We start from the raw sequence: 16,432 nt of genomic DNA, 5'->3' as shown, positions 1-16,432 counted from the left end.
CACCGCTATGGGGGGTTGATCACCGCCTTGGTGTACACCGCTATGGGGGGATTGATCACTGCCCTGGTGTACACTGCCTTGGTGTACACCGCTATGGGGGGGTTGATCACCGCCCTGGTGTACACTGCCTTGGTGTACACCGCTATGGGGGGTTGATCACCGCCTTGGTGTACACCGCTATGGGGGATTGATCACTGCCCTGGTGTACACTGCCTTGGTGTACACCGCTATGGGGGATTGATCACTACCCTGGTGTACACTGCCTTGGTGTACACCGCTATGGGGGGGTTGATCACCGCCCTGGTGTACACTGCCTTGGTGTACACCGCTATGGGGGGGGGTTGATCACCGCCCTGGTGTACACTGCCTTGGTGTACACCACTATGGGGGGGGTTGATCACCGCCCTGGTGTACACTGCCTTGGTGTACACCGCTATGGGGGGGGTTGATCACCGCCCTGGTGTACACTGCCTTGGTGTACACCGCTATGGGGGGGTTGATCACCGCCTTGATGTACACCGCTATGGGGGATTGATCACTGCCCTGGTGTACACTGCCTTGGTGTACACCGCTATGGGGGGATTGATCACCGCCCTGGTGTACACTGCCTTGGTGTACACCGCTATGGGGGGGTTGATCACTGCCCTGGTGTACACTGCCTTGGTGTACACCGCTATGGGGGGGGTTGATCACCGCCCTGGTGTACACTGCCTTGGTGTACACCGCTATGGGGGGGGTTGATCACCGCCCTGGTGTACACTGCCTTGGTGTACACCGCTATGGGGGGGTTGATCACCGCCCTGGTGTACACTGCCTTGGTGTACACCGCTATGGGGGGGTTGATCACCGCCTTGATGTACACCGCTATGGGGGGGTTGATCACCGCCTTGGTGTACACCGCTATGGGGGGGTTGATCACCGCCTTGGTGTACACCGCTATGGGGGGGTTGATCACTGCCCTGGTGTACACTGCCTTGGTGTACACCGCTATGGGGGGGTTGATCACCGCCTTGATGTACACCGCTATGGGGGATTGATCACTGCCCTGGTGTACACTGCCTTGGTGTACACCGCTATGGGGGGGGTTGATCACCGCCCTGGTGTACACTGCCTTGGTGTACACCGCTATGGGGGGGGTTGATCACCGCCCTGGTGTACACCGCCTTGGTGTACACCGCTATGGGGGGGTTGATCACCGCCTTGGTGTACACCGCTATGGGGGGGTTGATCACCGCCTTGGTGTACACCGCTATGGGGGGGTTGATCACCGCCTTGGTGTACACTGCCTTGGTGTACACCACTGTGGGGGGGGGGGGGTTGATCACTGCCTTGGTGTACACTGCTATGGGGGGGGGGTTGAACATAAGCAGTGCCTCCGCCAGGTCAGACCATAGGTCCATCCTGCCCAGCAGTCCGCTCCCGCGGCGGCCCAAACAGGTCATGACCTGTCTAAATCACCAGAAGGGGCCCCCATGCCGCCTTGGTTTCCCTTCCTAGCCCTCCGGTCTTGCACATGCAAGACCTGGGTTTCTATACTTATTTTCTGGTTAGCTTTCTCAATATCCCATGATCCCTTTATCCTTCAGGAATCCGTCCAGTCTCTGTTTGAATCCTTGTACCGTACTCTGCCTGATCACGTCCTCCGGTAGCGCATTCCAAGTGTCCACGACCCTTTGGGTGAAGAAAAACTTTCTTGCATTCGTTTTGAACCTATCTCCCTTCAGTTTCTCCGAATGCCCCCTCATACCTGTTGTCCCCTTCAGCCTGAAGAATCTGTCCCTATCCACCCTCTCTATGCCCCTCATGATTTTGAAGGTCTCTATCATATCACCCCTGAGCCTCCTCTTTTCCAGAGAGAAGAGCCCCAGCCTATCCAACCTCTCGGCGTATGGGCAGTGTTCCAGCCCTTTTACCAGTTTCGTTGCTCTCCTTTGGACTCAAGTATCGCCATGTCCTTGAGGTGTGGCGACCAATACTGAACGCAGTATTCCAGATGTGGACGCACCATCGCTCGATACAATGGCATGATGACTTCCCGCGTCCTGGTTGTTATGCCCTTCTTTATGATGCCCAGCATCCTGTTGGCTTTTTTCGAGGCTGCTGCGCACTGTGCAGATGGCTTCAGTGATGCATCCACCAGCACACCCAAGTCTCTCTCAGCTGCCCTGGTGTACACTGCCTTGGCGTACACCGCTATGGGGGAGGTTGATCACTGCCCTGGTGTACACTGCCTTGGCGTACACCGCTATGGGGGAGGTTGATCACTGCCCTGGTGTACACTGCCTTGGCGTACACCGCTATGGGGGAGGGTGTACACTGCCTTGGCGTACACCACTATGGGGGAGGTTGATCACCGCCCTGGTGTATACTGCCTTGGTGTACACTGCTATGGGGGAGGTTGATCACCACCCTGGTGTACACTGCCTTGGTGTACACCGCTATGGGGGAGGTTGATCACTGCCCTGGTGTACACTGCTTTGGGGTGTGTTCACTTTGTGGTGGTCTACTCTAAAGTCCTAAACAGCTGTGTCGCAAGCGATCATAAAATTTCTTCCCACTAATGTAATTGGACTGCGTCCAGATTGTGTAGAAGAGGAGGTAAAGGAGTGGATGTAGGGGAGTTCTAGAGGCCACAATCCGCTTATTCTGATCTCTCCCCCTCTCAAAATGAGGCGGTACTTTATCAACCTGAGTTGTAGATCATGAAATTGTAGCCTTAAATTTGTAAGCTCATTATGCCTGGAATTAATGGTTATAGAAGAGTTGACATTTGAGCAAATAATTTGGGCATACATCCTGTGTAAGACTTGCGGTTGGCTGCACTGCCATATTGGAATATGGTGTTTCTTCTTTTTGTTAGGGTATGGATTCCATGGTTTCTTTTAACTTCATGTATGTATTCTGCCTAGGTCTTACGCAGGAAGACGAGGTGTTTTCTGTTTGACCTTGTGGATTTCTGACAAGAGGATGCATGTCTGGCTTTGGCAGAAATGTAAAGGTAAGGAGGGAAGTGGCAAATATTTAATTTGTTTATCCCCTCCTCCCAGTAGCTCTGAATGGGTTAGAAGCAAACATTCACAGTGGGATACATTTAGACTGTCGAAAGATTTTACAGTGACTTAAGTAAAGGTTAAGAATGGAGAAGCTAGTGCAGAAAGGAAGGGGAGTTTAAGGGAGGCGATGGGGGTTGATTTGCAGTTGGAATTTTAGTTGAAGTGTCCTGGGATGGTCACATGTTTGTGGGAGATGGATAGCTCGCTGATGGAATTTGAGTAGGGATTCTAGGGCTTCTGCTCGGGAGCAGGGGGGTTCTGTAGAGTAGGATGAGGATGACTTTGTGCTTGTGGCAAATTCTAGGCCCTCTAGGGTGGGAATATTCACTAGGTAGTGAAATGGAGCGAGGGAATATGAGGTTCGGTGATGTGTCACCTCCCAAGGCTGTCAGTCCTTTTCTGATTCTTCATTTTAAATCTGTCTGCTTTTTTGGTCCATTATAAAAAGGAAAGAGCAGTGCAGGAATGACTGTTTCATTGTGTGAAGGTTGCGTATGATAGGTATTCCCCTATCCTTAATTCATTTTGAATCTTTACTATGAATTTCTTTATTTTAATTTTCCAATGAGTTTGACGCCAATTTGGTTTTTTCACAGTGCACCTATCACTTGAATATTATACAAATGACCTGTCTTCACTTTTGGATTCCTGGAAAAAGATCTGTGAAACTTGAGTGATGTACCCGTCGACAATGCAAAAGTTAAGTGAAACTTATTTTTTTATGAGAATTGTTTGATTCTGTCTTTTAAATGTAAGTAACATTATTATGTAAACCATTTAGGTTTTCATCGCTATAGAAACGTTTAAAATATACAGCTAGCAGTCGGCTTCGTTTTAAATCGCGTCAACAGGTATAGTTCCATTGAAGTCGGTGTTCTTTAAACAGGCAATAGATATAATTAAAAAAATAAAGGAAAAGTTAATACCTTTTTTTATTGGACTTGCTCACTCACTTCTCACTAATTTGCTCAATAAAATAAGTGATTATCTTATTTCCTTTATTGGTTTTTTTCTATCTATTGCTTATTTTAAGCAGATCGACTTCAATGGAACTATACCCGTTGATTCGATTTAAGGCGACGCTAACTTCTAGCTGTATATTTTAAAACTTTTTATAGCGATGAAAACTCAAACCGTATACATAATAACATTAGTTACATTTATAAAACAGAAGCAGAGAAATGATACTCAGGAAAATTAGCAATAGGAAGACAATAGCGCAAAGCTGCTTATATAAAGTTCCCAAAGGTCAAAGGCCTTTAAGTAGTTTCCTCAATTTCCTTTTAACCACATTTTCTGTAATATGTGATTTATACATATCTTATGTACCAAAGCCTTGTGCAGATCCATCCCAGCTTTAAGTTTTTGTTTTTTAAATTTTTGAGCTCTATTTGTATGAGGGTTTAGGACATAAGAAATTTATAAATCGGACAGAGGTGCTCTCGCTCACATGATATTACAGAAATGCAGTAGGAAAGAACTTAAATGCAATTGGTTATAGTTTTTTCTAGATATTGATGTTTTTTGACTGCTAAGCCTTGGGAATTTTTTCATAATTGTACAAGCATTTCATGGCTTTCTTCCTAGTACTGATTTTTTTAAGGATCAATTCAGTTTTTTTGCTTCTGTATGTAACTGATATAATTTAAATTTTCCAATGAGTTTGAAACCAGTTCTGTTTTTTTTTTTCACAGCGCAGCTCTTATCACTTGAACGGTATAGAAATGAGCTGTCCTTACTTCTGGATTCCTGGCAAAAGATCTTCAAAACACAGCTTACATTGGTTCCTGTCGACAACCCAAAAGTTAAGTGAAACTTTATTTTTTTTCTTTCGGCTCTTGGCCGAATTACACAATCGTTTGTACGAGCCACTTTGGGCTATTGTCTCGCTCATTTTCCTGAGGATTGTTTATTTGCTTCTGTTTTATAATTGTAAGTAACATTAAGTAAACCGTTTAGGTTTTCATCGCTATAGAAACGTCTAAAATATACAGCTAGCAGTCGGCTTCACTTTAAATCGCATCAACAGGTATAGTTCCATTGAAGTCGGTGTTCTTTAAACAGGCAATAGATATAATTAAAAAAATAAAGGAAAAGTTAATACCTTTTTTTATTGGACTTGCTCACTCACTTCTCACTAATTTGCTCAATAAAATAAGTGATTATCTTATTTCCTTTATTGGTTTTTTCTATCTATTGCTTATTTTAAGCAGATCGACTTCAATGGAACTATACCCGTTGATTCGATTTAAGGCGACGCTAACTTCTAGCTGTATATTTTAAAACTTTCTATAGTGATGAAAACTCAAACCGTATACATAACATTAGTTACATTTATAAAATAGAAGCAGACAAAGAAAATCAGCAATAGGAAGACAATAGCGCAAAGCGGCTTATATAAAGAATGATAAAGTTCCCAAAGGTCAAAGGCCTTTAAGTAGTTTCCTCAATTTCCCTTTAACCACATTTTCTGTAATATGTGATTTATACATATCTTATGTACCAAAGCCTTGTGCTGATCCATCCCAGCTTTAAGTTTTTGTTTTTTAAATTTTTGAGCTCTATTTGTATGAGGGTTTAGGACATAAGAAATTTATAAATCGGACAGAGGTGCTCTCGCTCACATGATATTACAGAAATGCAGTAGGAAAGAACTTAAACGCAATTGGTTGTTCTAGATATTGATGATTTTTTAAGCCTTGGGAATTTTTTCATAATTGTACAAGCATTTTATGGCCATCTTCCTAGTACTGATACTTTAAGGATGTACTGTCTTTTTTTTATTTTTTATTTTTTTTGCTTCTGTATATAATTTATATAATTTAAATTTTCCAATGAGTTTGACACTGGTTCTGGGTTTTTTTTCACAGCGCACCTCTATCACTTGAACGGTATAGAAATGAAATGTCCTTTATTTCTGGATTCCTGGAAAAATCTTAGACAGCTTACTTCGGTTCCTGTTGACAACCCAAAAGCTAAGTGAAACTTTATTTTTTGCTTCAGCTCTTGGCTGAATTACACAATCATTTGTACGAGGCTATTGTCTCACTCTTGCTTATTTTCCTGAGGATTGTTTGTTTGCTTCTGTTTTATAATTGTAAGTAACATTATTAAAGTAAACCGTTTAGGTTTTCATTGCTATAGAAACATTTAAAATATACAGCTACAAGTCTGCTTCGCTTTAAATCGCGTCAACAGGTATAGTTCCATTGAAGTCGGTGTTCTTTAAACAGGCAATAGATATAATTAAAAAAATAAAGGAAAAGTTAATACCTTTTTTTATTGGACTTGCTCACTCACTTCTCACTAATTTGCTCAATAAAATAAGTGATTATCTTATTTCCTTTATTGGTTTTTTTCTATCTATTGCTTATTTTAAGCAGACCGACTTCAATGGAACTATACCCATGGACTCGATTTAAAGCGACGCTAATTTCTAGCTGTATATTTTAAAACTTTCTATAGTGATGAGAATTTAGACAGTTTACATAATAATGTTACTTACATTTACAGAATAGAAGTAAATAGACAATCATCAGGAAAATCAGCAATAGGAAGACACTAGTCCAAAGCAGCTTGTACAAAGAATGATGAAAATTCTCAAAGGTCAAAAAGGCCTTTAAGTAGTTTCCTCAATTTCTTTTCACCCACATTTCTGTAATATGTGATTTATGTCTCTTATGTACCAATGTCTTGTGCAGAACCATCCCAGCTTTAAGGTTTTTTGTTTTTTTTTGGCTCAATATTTTTGAGCTATCTGCATGAGGTTTCACTATACAAGAGAAGTAAAAATCGGGCAGAAGCTGTGTCGCTCACATATCATATTACACTAATGCGGTAGGAAACAACTTAAGATGCAATTGTTTATAGTTGCCTTTTTCTAGATATTGATGCTTCTTGACTATTGACCTTTGGGAATTTTTTTATAATTTGTACAAGCCTTATTTTCCTACTGCTGGTTGTTTTTTTAGGATCAATTGTAGGTTTGTTTGGTTCTGTTTTTTATAAATTGATGTATAATATGTAAATTGTTTAGATTTTAATGAGTATAGAAATTTTAAAAATATATGGCTAGAAGCTAGCTTGGCTTTAAATCGAGTCAACATGTATATTTCTATTAAAGTCTTTAAATGGGCAATAGATGGAAATAAAGGAAATAACGCAAAACCTTTTTTATTGAGCGAGTAAGTGAGTAAAGTGAGTGAGTGAGTCCAGTAAAAAAGGGGTTGTCTTATTTCCTTTATTTCTATCGCCTATTTAAAGAAGATTAATTTTAATGGAAATATACCTGTTGATTCAATTTAGAGCCAAGCTAGCCTCTAGTCTTATATTTTATTGCATTTTAAGTAGTTTCCGAAGGTCTCCTGTTACAAAACCACGAAAAACAGTTTTTAGCTCAAGGAGCCGCATCAAACAGCCTGAGCCGCTCCCGACGCTCATTGAATTTGTATGAGTGTCGGGAGCAGCGCAGGCCATTCGGCACAGCTCCCCCACGCTAGAAACCGTTATCGCAATTTGCCGCCTTCACCACATTTCTGTAATATATTTCAGCAAGAGAACCTCTGTCTCATTTATACATTTTTGTTATGTACCGAAGTCTCGTGCAGATAGAGCCCAAAAATATAAATAAACTTAAAGCTGGGGTGGATCCGCACAAGACTTCAGTACATAAATGTATTAACCGGGCAGAGGCTCTCTTAGAAATGCAGTGAAAGGCAAATTGAGGAAGCTACTTAAAACGCAATTGTTCATAGTTGGCCTTTTTCTAGATATTGATGCTTCTTGACTATTGACCTTTGGGAATTTTTTTTATAATTTGTACAAGCCTTATTTTCCTACTGCTGGTTGTTTTTTTAGGATCAATTATAGGTTTGTTTGGTTCTGTTTTTTATAAATTGATGTATAATATGTAAATTGTTTAGATTTTAATGAGTATAGAAATTTTAAAAATATATGGCTAGAAGCTAGCTTGACTTTAAATCGAGTCAACATGTATATTTCTATTAAAGTCTTTAAATGGGCAATAGATGGAAATAAAGGAAATAACGCAAAACCTTTTTTATTGAGCGAGTAAGTGAGTAAAGTGAGTGAGTGAGTCCAGTAAAAAAGGGGTTGTCTTATTTCCTTTATTTCTATCGCCTATTTAAAGAATAATTTTAATGGAAATATACCTGTTGATTCAATTTAGAGCCAAGCTAGCCTCTAGTCTTATATTTTATTGCATTTTAAGTAGTTTCCGAAGGTCTCCTGTTACAAAACCACGAAAGCAGTTTTTAGCTCAAGGAGCCGCATCAAACAGCCTGAGCCGCTCCCGACGCTCATTGAATTTGTATGAGTGTCGGGAGCAGCGCAGGCCATTCGGCACAGCTCCCCCACGCTAGAAACCGTTATCGCAATTTGCCGCCTTCACCACATTTCTGTAATATATTTCAGCAAGAGAACCTCTGTCTCATTTATACATTTTTGTTATGTACTGAAGTCTCGTGCAGATAGAGCCCAAAAATATAAATAAACTTAAAGCTGGGGTGGATCCGCACAAGACTTCAGTACATAAATGTATTAACCGGGCAGAGGCTCTCTTAGAAATGCGGTGAAAGGCAAATTGAGGAAGCTACTTAAAACGCAATTGTTCATAGTTGGTCTTTTTCTAGATATTGTCGCTTCATGATACTACTGACCAGGGTGTCCAACCTGCAGCCCCGGTTGAGGGCGATGCAGTGTTTTCCTCCACTCCCACCCCCCCTGGTGTTTACCATCACTCTTCCATCTCGCTGCAGCATTTGCACGGCCCCAGAAACTTTTTTCGTCCAATGCGGCCCAGGGAAGCTTAAAGGTTGGACACTCCTGATTTTCACTATTGTTTGTACAAGCCTCTTGGCTACTGTCTTATTGCTCATTTTTGTTTTTTTATAAATTTATGTATGTATTATGTAAATCATTGAGGTTTTCATTACTATGGAAATTTTATTAAAGTATATGGCTATAGGATAGAGGTATAGTTCCATTAAAATCAGTCTTCTTTAAATAGGCGATGGATAGAAATGAAGGAAATAACGCAAGACCTTTTTTATTGAGTGAGTAAGTGAGTAAAGTGAGTGAGCGAGTCCAGTAAAAAAGGGGTTGCCTTATTTCCTTTATTTCCATCTATTGCCTATTTAAAGAAGATTGATTCTAATGGAACTATACCTGTTGAGTTGTTTTAAAGCCAAGCTAGATTATAGCCACATACTTGTGTGAAATTTCTATAGCGATGAAAAACTGCTAACAATTGCCTTTAAGTCATTTCTTCAATTTGCTTAAATTTTGCCTTTTCACCACATTTCTGTAATACAATACATGAGCGAGAGCCCCTGCCCAATTTATACATTTTATGTACTGAAGCCTCAAGTAGATCCATCCTAGCTTTAAGTTGGGGTATTTTTTATAAATTTTTGAGATCTATCCGCATGAGGCTTCAGTACATTAGAGATGTATAAATCGGGTAGAGGCTTTCTCTGTTACCTATCGTATTACAGAAATGAGATAGGAGTCCACTTAAATGCAATTGTTTAGTTTCTTTTTTTCTGCTGTTTCGGGAACTTGTTCATCATTGTTTGTACAAGCCTTTTTTGGCTAGTACTGATTTTCCAGAGGATCGTTTGGTTCTGTTTAATTTAAACTTTTTAGGTTTTCACCGCTGTAGAAATTTCTAAAATACAGTTATAAGTTAGCTTGGCTTTAAATCAAGTCAACAGGTATTTCCATGAAAGTCAGTCTTCCTTAAATAGGCAATAGATAGAAATGAAGGAAATAACGCAAGACCTTTTTTATTGAGCAAGTAAGTGAGTAAAGTGAGTGAGCGAGTCCAGTAAAAAAGGGGTTGCCTTATTTCCTTTATTTCTATATGGTCTGTTTGAAGAAGACCGACTTTAATGGAATTATACCCATTGACTTGATTTGAAGCCAAGTTAGCTTCTAGCCATATTTTATTGCATTTTAAGTACGTTCCTAAGGACTCTTTTTACAAAACTGCAGTTGTAATTTTGTAAAATAGGGGGTAAATTTTGCCTTTATCGCCACAATTCTGTAATATAATATGAGAGCCTTCACCCAACACATACATTTTTTATGTATTGAATCCTTGTGCAGATCCACTGCAGCTAATCTTTATATATTTTGGCTGTATCTGCACGAGGCTTTCTCTGAGATACGATCGTATTACAGAAATGTGGTAGGAATCTACTTTAAATGCAATCGTCTAGTTTTTACAAGGCTCTTTTGGCTATGATCTTTTTCTGAAGATGGTTTGCATCTGTTTTATAAACTTATGTATGTAACATGTAAACTATTTAGGTTTTAATCGCTATAGACATTTTTAAAATCGGTCTTTAAATAGGCAGTAGATAAACAAACAAGGAAAAAAGGCAAAACATTTTTTATTGGGCTCACTCGCTCACTAACTTACTAACTCGCTCAGTAAAAAAGGTGTTATCTTAGTTCCTCATCTATTTATTTAAAGACTGAGTTTAACTATCTGTTAGAGATTAAATTTCTATAGCAATAAAAACCTAAACGGTTTACATAATGTTACATAAATTTATAACTAGAATTGGCTAAACCCCCTTTAAACCTGAGATGAAAGTCTAAAAATATAATATTTGCTGAGAAGACACCGGGGTAGAGATCAAAGACATCAGTATGAGCCCGCCATAAATCGTGGAAACCTCTGGCTCGGGTCTAAATGAGAATTTCCTCACATCATAGTCTATGATCGTCTCCCGTGAACAAAATAGTTATATTTCCAAGTGAGAAAATACAGGCTTAACACTCAGGAAGAAGGGGGAGGTAAAGACACCACAAACAAATACCCCTTCAAAGACTAAACCAACACAATAACTACAATAAGTAATAATAAATAAGGAAAGTATGTGAATGGCAATTAGTGATTTACACATGCAAGATTCTAAATATTAAATTTTAACAATATATACATAGACATTGACATTAATAAATAAATACATATTATCCAATAAAATTAGTGCAAAATATCTAAAATAATTCTCACTGAATAAATATGAAATTGTATACAAATATATAAAAGAAATATATGAAAGAATTGTGCAAATATAAAAGGACCCTGAGATCTCTTAATTACTATAATGAGATTATATACTCATGAAAAGTGCCGGTGCAAAAGTTCCTGTCTAAGATTGCAGCCAATTCTAATTAAAAACCTTAAACATCCACTAAAAGTAAAGTGCAAATGCTGAAAAAGAACACTAAAGTACAAGTAATACCACTCATAACAGGACTGCAACAGCTACTAAAGCACCAACACTGCAAAATATTACCGGGGTCCCAAACCATTACTAACCCCCAAACACATACACATACACCACTCAAACCATATACATATCACCACTCGACAGAGCTCCGTTTCATGTCTTCATCAGGAGCAGGATACAAATAAATTGATGACCCAGTAGAAAAATAGACAACAAATTTCTCAGGAAATCGGTCAAAAGTCACGAAAAAATGAAAATGAACGGCGTGTACGAATCAAACAACGCTAGCGTTGTTTGATTCGTACACGCCATTCATTTTCATTTTTTCATGACTTTTGACCGATTTCCTGAGAAAAATTTGTTGTCGCTTTTTCCACTGGGTCATCAATTTATTTTTCATGACTCATCAATTTATTTTTTCATGACTTCACCAATTTCCTGAGATTTGTTTGTCTTTCCACTGGGTCATCAATTTATTTGTATCCCGCTCCTGATGAAGACGCGAAACAGAGCTCTGTCGAGTGGCGATATGTATATGGTTTGAGTGGTGTAGTGTGTGTATGTTTGGGGGTTAGTAATGGTTTGGGACCCCAGTAATATTTTGCAGTGTTGGTGCTTTAGTAGCTGTTGCAATCCTGTTATGAGTGGTATTACTTGTACTTTAGTGTTTCAGCATTTGCACTTTAGCAGTTGCACTTTACTTTTAGTGGATGTTTAAGGTTTTTAATTAGAATTGGCTGCTATCTTAGACAGGAACTTTCGCACAGGCACTTTTCATGAGTATATAATCTCTTTATAGTAATTAAGTTCTCAGGGTCCTTTCTTATATTTACACAATTCTTTCATACATTGCTTTTATATATTTGTATAAGATTTCATATTTATTCAGTGAATTATTTATTAGATATTTTGCACTAATTTTATTGGATAATATGTATTTATTTATTAATGTCAATGTCTATGTATGTATTGTTAAAATTTAATATTTAGAATCTCGCATGTGTAAATCACTGATTGCCATTCACATAGTTTCCTTATTTATTATTACTTATTGTAGTTGTGTTGGTTTAGTCTTTGAAGGGGTATTTCATGTCTTTACCTCCTTCCTGAGTGTTAAGACTGTATTTTCTCACTTGGAAATATAACTATTTTGTTCACGGGAGACGATCATAGACTATGATGTATGAGGCAATTCTCATTTAGACCCAAGCCAGAGGTTTCCACGATTTATGGCAGGCTCATACTGATGTCTTTGATCTCTACTCTGGTGTCTTCTCAGCAAATATTATATTTTCAGACTTATCTCAGGTTTAAAGGGGGTTTAGCCAATTCTAGCAGTACTTTGACTAAGTTTCTATTGGCTATACAATTTAAGAGGGTTTTCTCTTGACATAAATTTATAAAACAGAAGGGAAATCCTTGGGGAGAATCAGCAATAGGAAGCAAAGGCAACTACAAAATGTTTTCCAAAGTTTGCCTTTCACCACACTTCTCTAATACAATATGTCTGCGATAGAGCCTTTGCATAATTTATATTTTGTTATGTCTTGAAGTTTTGCAGATAGTCAAAAATATAAAATTTAAAGCTGGGGTGGGTTTAGGACAAAGGCAAATTTAGGAAACTACTTAAAAGGCAATTGTTCATAGTCTATAATCTCCTTTGCTTCCCAATGCTGATTTGTTGTTTGTTTGTTTTTTTGGAGGACGGTTTGCATTCTGTTATAAATTTATGTATGAAATAATGCAGAACCTTTTTTATTGAGCGAGTTAGAGCAAGCGAGTCCAATAAAAAAGGTACGCCTTATTTCTTTGTTTCTATCTATTGCCTTTTTAAATAACATAAGGTAGTCATTTTAACATTCAATACTTTTTTATTGAACGTAATTCTATAACACTGACACTATCTTTGTCTTACAGATAAGCATGCGGGAGTATTGCAGGTAAGCATCCCTATTTCATTTTACCTCTGCTCAACTTTTTATATCTTTTTTTTAATTGAACGTAGTTCTAAATTCTATAACGCTGACTATCTTTTTGTCTTGCTGATAAGCATGCGGGAGTATTGCAGGTAAGCATCCCTATTTCATTTTACCTCTGCTCAACTTTTTATATCTTTATTGAATGTAGTTCTAAATTCTATAATGCCGACACTATCTTTTTGTCTTGCAGGTAAGCATTTTCAGTTTCCTTTGACCTTTGTCTTCACTCTTTTGTATTGTCTTTGTTAATTTTAATTGTTTTCTGTGCAGGAACCTACTGAAGCTTCTCAGGTAAATGTCATTTGGATAAAATGAAATGTATCGTGTGCACACAGGAAAAAGTTAAAGGAACTTCTCAGTTTGTAAGTTTTCTTGCAGTGGCTAGAATTAGAGGAGGAAGTCTTGAAGCAGTTGATGCCGGACTACAGCTCTGGAAGCATCCATGCAGAATACACCAGAACCAGACTCGGCAAAAAATCTGTTTTCCTTTTTTTAGTGTATAACCAATAAAAATGTTTGCCTCGTGTCTGTTTTTTTTTTTCTTCTCCACCTTTTGCAGTTTTCTCTCCTTAACTTTTTTGTCTTTTGCTCTTCAACTTTTGTATTGCATTTTTCCTTTCCCTTCAACTTTTGGCTTAATATTTTGCCTTTTTCTTTTGTATTTTGTCTCTTTGCCTTCAAGTTTGGCTTCTTTGCCTTCAAGTTTTAAAATCTAAATCCCCCACAGACAGACAGTCCTGGAGGATTAATATCAAGTCCAACAATTCTGAACTAAAAAAAGCAAGGAAGAACTACTACGGTAACAATCTCCAGATCCAACAACCAAAGTAATACTTTAACATCTGGTGCTCCATATCCTCCAAAAATGACTCCATAGTCCCCTCCTCCACCTGCTGACAATTTAGCAAAATTTTCAACGAAAGTCACCACCTTATGATTATCGTTCCCACCAACACCCTCCTACAACTCTCTGTGCCCACCAACTCTAACCGTACACTAACCATCGCCAACCATATCATAGTAGACAGATCCTGGACCGCCTTTGAGCTCATATCCAATTCCCAGGTTGCTAAACTCTGCCTCAAGTTGAAATCCTGCAACTGTACCTTGGACCCTTTCACCTCCTACCTATATGAGAAAATTCCCACACAAGCCATCTCATCTCTCACCAAACTTATAAATTCTGCCCTACTTTCAGGCCTATTTTCTGCTGAAATGGGACACATCGCCTTATCCCCACTACTGAAAAGCTGATCTAGACCCCTCCACACCATCCAGCTAGTGCCCAATAGCAAACATCCCTCTCCTGACCAAGATGCTGGAGTCCATCTCTACCCAACTCTCATCCTATCTTGAGATTCTCCATTCTCCTACCCTACCAACATGGCTTCAGCACCAAATCCCTACTGGCCTCATTAATCTCAAAGGTCCAACAACTTCACTCTTGCAATAAGTTTGCTGTTCTTCAATTTGACCTTTCTGCAGGTTTCAACATTGTCCATCATGATATACTAATTATCCAACTCTCTGAAATTGGCATAAACTCAGTCTTAGATTGGTTCTGAAAATTCTTATGTTCCCTCTCCTACTCTGACCTCTATCCCTGATTCTTTTCAATATTTATATGTCCTCCCAACTATCCCCCTTGGAAACACTTTACACTTATGCCGATGACATTCTTGTGCTCCTCGAGACCGACTCTAATCTCACCAATTTCTCTGAGAACATCTCTTCATGTATTTGGAACCTCCAATCCTAGGCTCTCACTATACAAATGAGACCAAAACAAAACTACTTTGGCTCGGCCCAAAATTAGATCAGCTACCCACATTGCAGCTTGAGCACTCGAGCAAAGTTCTGGGCATAATCGATTCTACACTGTCGTTCAACAACCACCTTAACTCCCTAGTAAAGAAAATGCTTTTTCAATCTTCACATGTTAAGGAAAGTGATGAGATCCTGCTTTTGTCAACAACACTTTGCTGTCCTCGTACAATCCATCATTCTTTCCAGACTGGATGTATTGTAATTCCATCTACTTAAGCCTAACAAAAGAAAAGCCTTCCTAGACTTCAAAGGATTCAGAACGCTGCAGCTAAACTAATCCCTTTGTAAAAAGCAAATTTGACCACGTCTCCCCGCTTATGTCTAAGCTTCACTGGCTCCCAGTAATTCTTAGGGTCCACTACAAATGCACCTGCCTAACCTTAAAATCTCTACACGGCATCATTCCTCCCCTTTTTCCACTATCCTGGAACTCCTCAAATCCCAACACCACCAGATCCACTCAAACATTCAAACTATTCTTCCCTTCTTTAAAAGGCATATCCCATTAAGGAAAATTAGGGACGTCCATCGTCTTCAGGATCACCGAACTGTGGAACAGCTTTACTGCCCCGCTTCAGAGTCTAGCCTCCCAACTCTTCCAAAAACATTTGAAAACTTGGCTTTACTCTAAAATATAATTGACCTCTCCCTATTCAATATACTAAGTCCCTCTAAACTTTCTCTTTACTAAGTCCTTTAACTTTCGTTGGAGTTCCTTCTATTCCTGTAAACTGTGTTGAGCTCTACTTCTGTGGAGATGATGCAGTTTACAAACTTAAGGTGTAGTTTATCTTTTGCTTTAAAAGTTTGCCCTTTTTCATCTTCAACTTGCCTTTTTTGTATTCTATTTTCTCTCCCTTCAACTTTTGTATTGGGTTTTTCTCTAACTTTTACTTTGCCGTTTTCTTCAACCTTCAACTTGCTTTTTTCTCTACTTTTTGAGTTTGCTTTTTTTCTCTATTTTCTCTGCTTTTTTCCTCTAGTTTTTCTTCTCCTGCTACTTAGTGTTTTTTGCTGCATTTTCTTTGAATTTCTTCTATTTTTTCCTCGGGATTCCCAAAGTTTTTCCTCTGCCCTCAAGTTTTTCCTGTGCCCTTTCAGGTTTCTCCACATTTTCCTCTGACCTTTTTAGGTTTTCCTCTGTTCTCTAGTTTCTCATCTCTCTAGTTTCTCCAAGTTTTCTTTTTCAGGTTTCTCCAAGATTTCCTGTGCCCTTTCAGGTTTCTCGACATTTTCCTTTTCCTGTGCCCTTTCAGGTTTGTCCACGTTTTTTTCCTCTGCCCTTTCAGGTTTGTCCACGTTTTTTTCC

This window comes from Geotrypetes seraphini, chromosome 10 (genome assembly GCF_902459505.1).
Source record: "Geotrypetes seraphini chromosome 10, aGeoSer1.1, whole genome shotgun sequence".
NCBI classification, from domain to species: Eukaryota; Metazoa; Chordata; class Amphibia; order Gymnophiona; family Dermophiidae; genus Geotrypetes; species Geotrypetes seraphini.
Note: the sequence above shows the minus strand (reverse complement) of the source record.